Genomic DNA, 7,024 nt, shown 5'->3' on the forward strand with positions numbered 1-7,024 from the left:
AAGCCAACAGATATAGTTCTAACACATTAATCATAAACCAAAACAATATTTAACATTAATTTAAACTAAACATATATGAAGTGCGGAAATTCCATAACAGTTTAAAACGCTAATACATAACTACCTAAAAGATCTGGTGTCACAATTCACGAACTTTTAAATTTTTTTTACAATTACTGGTTTAAAAGAAATATATCTATTGCATGAATACGAGATGTTTTGTGCAGGTAACTGTTTTTTCTTTTTAATAAGGGAACGCCATGAGATCATGTGGCTATTTTCACTAGTAATAATATCTTTTGTTGGCTTCTTTTTAATTCATGTTAATCTTGATTTATACAATTGCTGCTTTTGTTAGTTCTATTATTAGCTAAATAAGTAGTACATAGTTTAATTGTTTTCAATGTTCCATTCGTCGAAAAAAAATATTTTCTTTTTCAAATTTTAAATATCCTTAAAGAATTTCTTAATTTCTGCCACCAACTATCAACCAGAAATTGGTAAAATAAGAATACTAAAAGATTAATGACAAGCCTAAATAAATTTGAATCTGAAAAATAAATAAGCTTATGATAAATAAATTCATTTGGATGTAAGAAACAACGAGTTTGTCTGAAATTGATTTTATATATATATATATAACAATTATAGAAAGTTTAAGTGTGCGCCATTTTTAAGCGAGATATAAAGAAGCAAACAAGAAAAGGCATACAGTTGAAATCACTCTCCATGCCACATGATATGATTAGGTGGTACCAAACACTTATAATATAAGGTCAGAACAGGGATGTTAAACCGGCTAATCGGGCGAATATGGTACGAGCCAAAAACAGGTTAAGCATAAATAAATAAAATATTTGATTTGTTCATATTTAATATGAATAAAAAAAATTAACCGATAAATAATATGTATATCCATCACTTCTCGAATGGTAATTTTGACTTCTTGTCCAAATACATACTATAGTACACTATTTATGCAGAGTAGAGGATATATTTACTTCATTTCCTTAGGTGCTTCTTTTAAAGGAAGGAGGTAATCTCTGCCACGGATTGGATCATCCTTCGCTTCGTATTATATAAATACTTTAATAATAATATAAATATAAAATTAATATTATTATTTCATGATCAACATTTAGTTAGTACATAGGGATCGTTTGGTATGAGGTGTAAGTAGATATCGTGCTGGTATAAAAATTTAATATCACCTTAATACTTTGTTTGATTAGTAAATCTGGTATAACTGATCCAGGGATTAAAATTAGTGTCGGGATAACTTATACCTTCTTCTTAGAAATTATGCAATTGTCATTTGTAATACAACATATTAAACAGTGGATAAAAAATAATCACAGCATAACTTATCCCGGCATAACTGTATTCAAACCAAACGACCCCTTAGGGGTCGTGTTTGGTATGAGGTATAAGTAGATATAGTGCTAGTATAAAAATTTAATACCGCCTTAATACTTTGTTTGGTTAGCAAACTTGGTATAAGTTATCCCTTGGATTAAAATTAGTATCGGGATGTCACGACCTAAATCGGAGGGCCGCAACGGACACCCGGTGCCTTACCCAACAGAGTATCAACGTAACGTATCTTTCTTATATGCCATCATGGGTAAATGGGCCGGAAGGGCCGTCATGACATAACCAGAATAAAACATAAAGGAATACTTGACATAGGACGACCAAACATGCAATACAAGCTTATACGTGTAACATAAGGTCCTATAAGACCGAAATGAACACTCGTACACTGAACATAGGCCGACAAAGCTATACAATTTTTCATATACATGACATCTGTCTACAAACCTCTAAGAGTACATACACATCATAAAGGTCGGGACAGGGCCCCGCCATACCAATCAATATATGTCCAAATCATACTGACCGAATAGGCAACTCCGGAGCAAATGGAGTGCACTAACACCTTCCGCTGAGCTGATAGCCTAGTAGGAGGACTGTCAACCTGTCTATTGGGGACCTGCGGGTATGAAACACAGCGTCCCTAGGCAAAGGGACGTCAGTACGAATAAAGTACCGAGTATGTGAGGCAGGAAAGCATACATAAGAACAATAATGTAAAATGAGATATAGGAGATACAACTTGTAGTATCTGAGCGCCTCTGAGGGCTACTGACATGAAATGCATGACACATATATATACATAAACTTTTAAAAACATACGCTTCTGTGGGCATCATCATCATTATATCTTACCCGACCTCGAAGAGGACTCGGTAAAAACGTACCCCGCTATCATAAGGCTCGGTAGAATCATACTCAGACACGTGGAGCTCGGTAAACCCAACTAATCAGTTGTTGCACAATAGGTGTCGTACTCGACCGACTATAGCGCGACTCAATAAAGTAAAATAGATACTATATATAATTCATGCTACACTCATTGAATCACGTTCTAAACCTTTCGTAGTGACTTAAGGTCGTTGCACCTTCGATTAACATTATGGACATCCATACCCTCAATATGAACCTCAGTAGGATTCAAGGATCATACACACTTGCTTAGAATAACTTTATAAGGAAAGAACAACATGGACAACCTTAGTTGGTAGAAATAAATCCGTTATGAAATAGCGTATTCATTTCACTTTAGATCATGCCAAAGAAAGAAGGAAGTGCCTTAACATACCTTTGAAATCTTCTATCCAATCGTCAAGCAAGCTCAATATGATCTTCTTACGTCTACAATGAGTAAACCGACTTCGTCGTCATCATATAAGCGTTGTAACTCTCATATTTGGAAACCAATATTCTACAAGAAAATGGACAACACCTCCCATATTTGTGCTACAGCCCATATGCTACCAAAAGTCACCAAACAACCCAAACAACAACAATATAATTCACAATAAGCTCTCCGATTAGTTCAACAACCATTTTGAACAGCAATCTCGATTTACAATTAACAAAATATGGTTTGAATCCAATTCCTTTTCCATGAATCTTCCTACAACATATATAACATCATACTTATGCTTACCATATCATTTTCAACCCAAAACATCATAAGCATAATATTCAAATATAGTCCATATGCCTAGCACCTTAACCTTTATTGTCAGCATCTTATTTTTCATGTTATCTTCTTCAATCTACCGAATTAGCACATAGATAAGCTTAACAACAACAGCCACAACATAATAAAACTATTTATAACAATTTTCAGCCACGACAAACCATATATATAACCTTAACACAGCCCAAAAAAAAAGATAACAATTCCTTATGCCATGTCAATTACTATCTTGTAAATTTTCATTCAAACAACTCAACCTACAAATGATTGACCTTAAGCACAACCAAGAACATGACTTACTTACCTTAGGCAGTAGATACAACTTGAAATCCCCAGCTAGTGTACCTCACAACAACCCTCAATCACACCACAACACTAAAAGAGTTGTATTCTCTTCTTGAATAAACTTTTGTGTTCAAGTTGGTGTGTAAACACTTGTATTTCGCCTTGAAACTATAATATATATGAAGGAGGGACCGATTCTTAGACGAACCATAAGGAGCAACACGAAATTTGAGGCCACTTACCTTTGAAGAACCCTCTAAAACAGACATAAGATTATGAACTACAGTCTAGCAAGCACCACAGATTTCTAGCATTGAATTCATATTTTTATCTTAGGTTTCACCCTAGAATCACGGAGGAACCTTTGGAAAGTATTTAGGAGGGTTTAGGAACTATTGTGGATGAGCAAAATGAGAATTGACTTAAAGACAAGCTGAAGTTTTACACCAACTTTGTGGGTCCCATGAGAGCTGCTTGCGCGATCTCGTGAAAACACGAATATCTCTCTACTCTGATGTCGTATCGATGAACAGTTAAATATGTTAGAAACTAGACTCGTAGATCTTCAATTTGGTAGGTATATCACCCCATAATTTCAAGTATATTTGGAGAAAAGCTCGGATACATTTGACCTAATTTTCAGTAAATTTATGAATGTAACTTGTGATGATATTTGCCAACTCTTGTTCCATAACTTGCTTGCCTTCAAATCGTAGCAAATGACTATCATACGACTAAAATAACTCATAGCATAACCTCCTTATCATATTAAGAACCCTAGTCTCACCCCAAAGTACATGTCAAACATTTCAAACTTGTCGACTTTCGCCGAAACTTATTTTTTTCAATTGGTTTAGCTTCTAAGCTTTCCAACCCTATTGGTACTCGTTATTCATGATCTTAAATATTTGTAACCTCCAGGTAACATGATTAGGTTACTTTATTTGCTTCCAAATATAATCTTATTTTTGAGTTTACATCAATTGACTTATGACGTACTCTCACGTACGAAAAAATGGGGTGTAACACGGGATAACTTATACCTTGTAGGGAGAGGGGAGGTAATTAGTGGCGGGATAACTTATACCTTCTTTTTAGAAATTATGCAAATGTCATTTTTAATACAACATACCAAACGGTGGATAAAAAATAATACCAGGATAACTTATCTCAGCATAACCCGTATTCAAACCAAACGACCCCTTATGGTGTGTTTGATACGAAGGAAAATGTTTTTCATGGAAAATATTTTCTCATTTATTTTCCATTATTTGGTTGGTGAGTGAAAACCTTTTTTCGAAAAATATTTTTTAGTGTTTGGTTAGAGAGTAAAAAATATTTTTTAGGAAAATATATTTTTATGTTACTCTCTTCCCTCCCCCAAGTCTGTGTGTTTTATGTGCTCCCCCCCCCCCCCCCCACAAAAAAATACTCAATATTTTCTTCAAAAATTTAATTATTCTTCTAAAAATTCTTACAAATCCAAAGGAATTAATGTGTTGTTTTACTTTTTTATGCAAAAACAACGTTGAAATTTGTGCTCCATAACTGAAAAAAAATACTATTTTTTGGTTAAAAGAGAAAGTACTATTTCTCTAACATGAAAATAAAGTATTCATTTTGTTGAAATGAAAGAAAAATACTTTTTCTATATCATGAAAAGAAAATACTCATTTTGTTGAAATGAAAGAAAATACTTTTGTTGAAATAGAAAATACTTTTTACTACATCATTTTGTTGAAATAAAAGAAAATACTTTTTATTACATCATTTTGTTGAGATAAAAGAAAAGATTTTTTCTACATCATAAAAAGAAAGTTCCTTTTTTGTTAAAATGAAAAAAAATCTTTTTTATATCGTAAAAAGAAAATACTCATTTGTTGAAATGAAAAAAATACTCTATCTATAACTTTTAAAAAAATACCAATACTAATATTTCTATTTAGGGTGGGGTGGGTAGGTGGAGCTGGGGGTGGGATTTGGCGGGGATGGGAGGAAGGTTGAAAGAGTTTTGGAAAATATTTTTTCTTCTCTTGATAGGGAAAATATTTTCCTCCAATTGGAGGAAAATAAGTTCATGAAGAAAATATTTTTCAAAACATTTCAGTCAATCAAACATGAAAAAATTGTAAAATATTTTTCGGAAAATATTTTTCGGAAAATATTTTCCTTCATACCAAACACACCCTTAAAAATTAGTTTTTTATTTTGTATTAATATTCACATACTTTTTCAATGACAGTGATGTATATAATCATTTATTTACGTAGTCAAAGCTAAAAAGAGTTGTGTCCTTTTACTAGAACACATATTTTAAGGATACGCGAATTATTTTAATACAAGAAAGAACGAAAAGAATTATATATATATATATATATATATATATATATATATATATATATATATATATATATACACACACACATTATACTATATATATAGCGGTCATATTACAAAGACTTAAACTAAAACATTAAAAAATAAATTTTATCAAGTTATCTCTATAAAATTGTTGGTAAAGAAGAAGAACAATTAACCTTAAAAAGTTAAATTTCTTCAGCCAGCGAAAAACCAACCAACTCATTTAGTTTTGCTAGTATCTCCGGTGGCTTTGCACATCTTTCATGTGTTTTTATTGACTTTATCTAATATCATTTTAGTTATGTTATCTAATCATAATTCAAAGATACTTTCTCATCTCAAATTCACATAAATCTTATCTTTTGTATTTTTATAATATTTTTTATATTTTTACAATAAATTATAACAAATAGATTTTTCTTTTAATAATGTTTGAATATTCTCCTTTCATATAATATAGATTATAACTCTGTAACCAATGACTCATGACCAAATAATTATATCTTAGGTTTGATAAACGTGCATGAATGGAGTTATATTACGTGTTAATAACTTCCCAATTTAAAATAAAAGAGGCTTAGGAATAAGTAATTTTTAATATATAAAAATTATTGTTTTCATATAAAAAAAATATAGATTACTCTTACTCCTAAAAATTTAATTTATTCACTTTGATTTTATTGCTAAAAAATTTAAGTATTATTTAAATTTATCAATAATATTTTTGAGAGTTATTAAAATACTCTCACATTACCTTTATAATATAAATATTTCATTTTAAGATCTTATTTTGCTTCTTAAATTTTGTTTTAATTTTTAAAGTCATCAAATATTTAATATCTTAAGTAAATTTATTTACTTTATTTTATATTTAATTTATCCCAATATAAAAAAATTATTTAAAAAAAGGGCAGCCGGTGCACTAAGCTCCCACTATGCGGGCGTCTGAGTAAGGGCCGGACCACAATGGTCTATTGTAGCCTTACCCTACATTCCTGCAAGAGGCTATTTCTACGGTTCGAACACATGACCTCCTACTCACATGACAACAATTTTCCTAGTTACGCCAAGACTTAATATATAAAATTATTTATTTCCTTACAAATATAGATATTTAATTCTTTTAAATTCAATTTCAAAAACAACTTAGAATGTTCAGATGTCGATATTGTTTAATTTAGCAGATTATTTAGTTAATTATTTAATTTCCCCCCACTAAATACCATATTAGTTTTATGCTCGCACAACACTTTGGAACCATATTTTGGGACTACCACGTTGCTATTGTTTGATTTAGCAAATTATTTAGTTAATTATTTAATAATTTAG

The sequence above is a fragment of the Nicotiana tabacum genome, chromosome 8 (assembly GCF_000715075.1).
Source record: "Nicotiana tabacum cultivar K326 chromosome 8, ASM71507v2, whole genome shotgun sequence".
NCBI lineage: Eukaryota > Viridiplantae > Streptophyta > Magnoliopsida > Solanales > Solanaceae > Nicotiana > Nicotiana tabacum.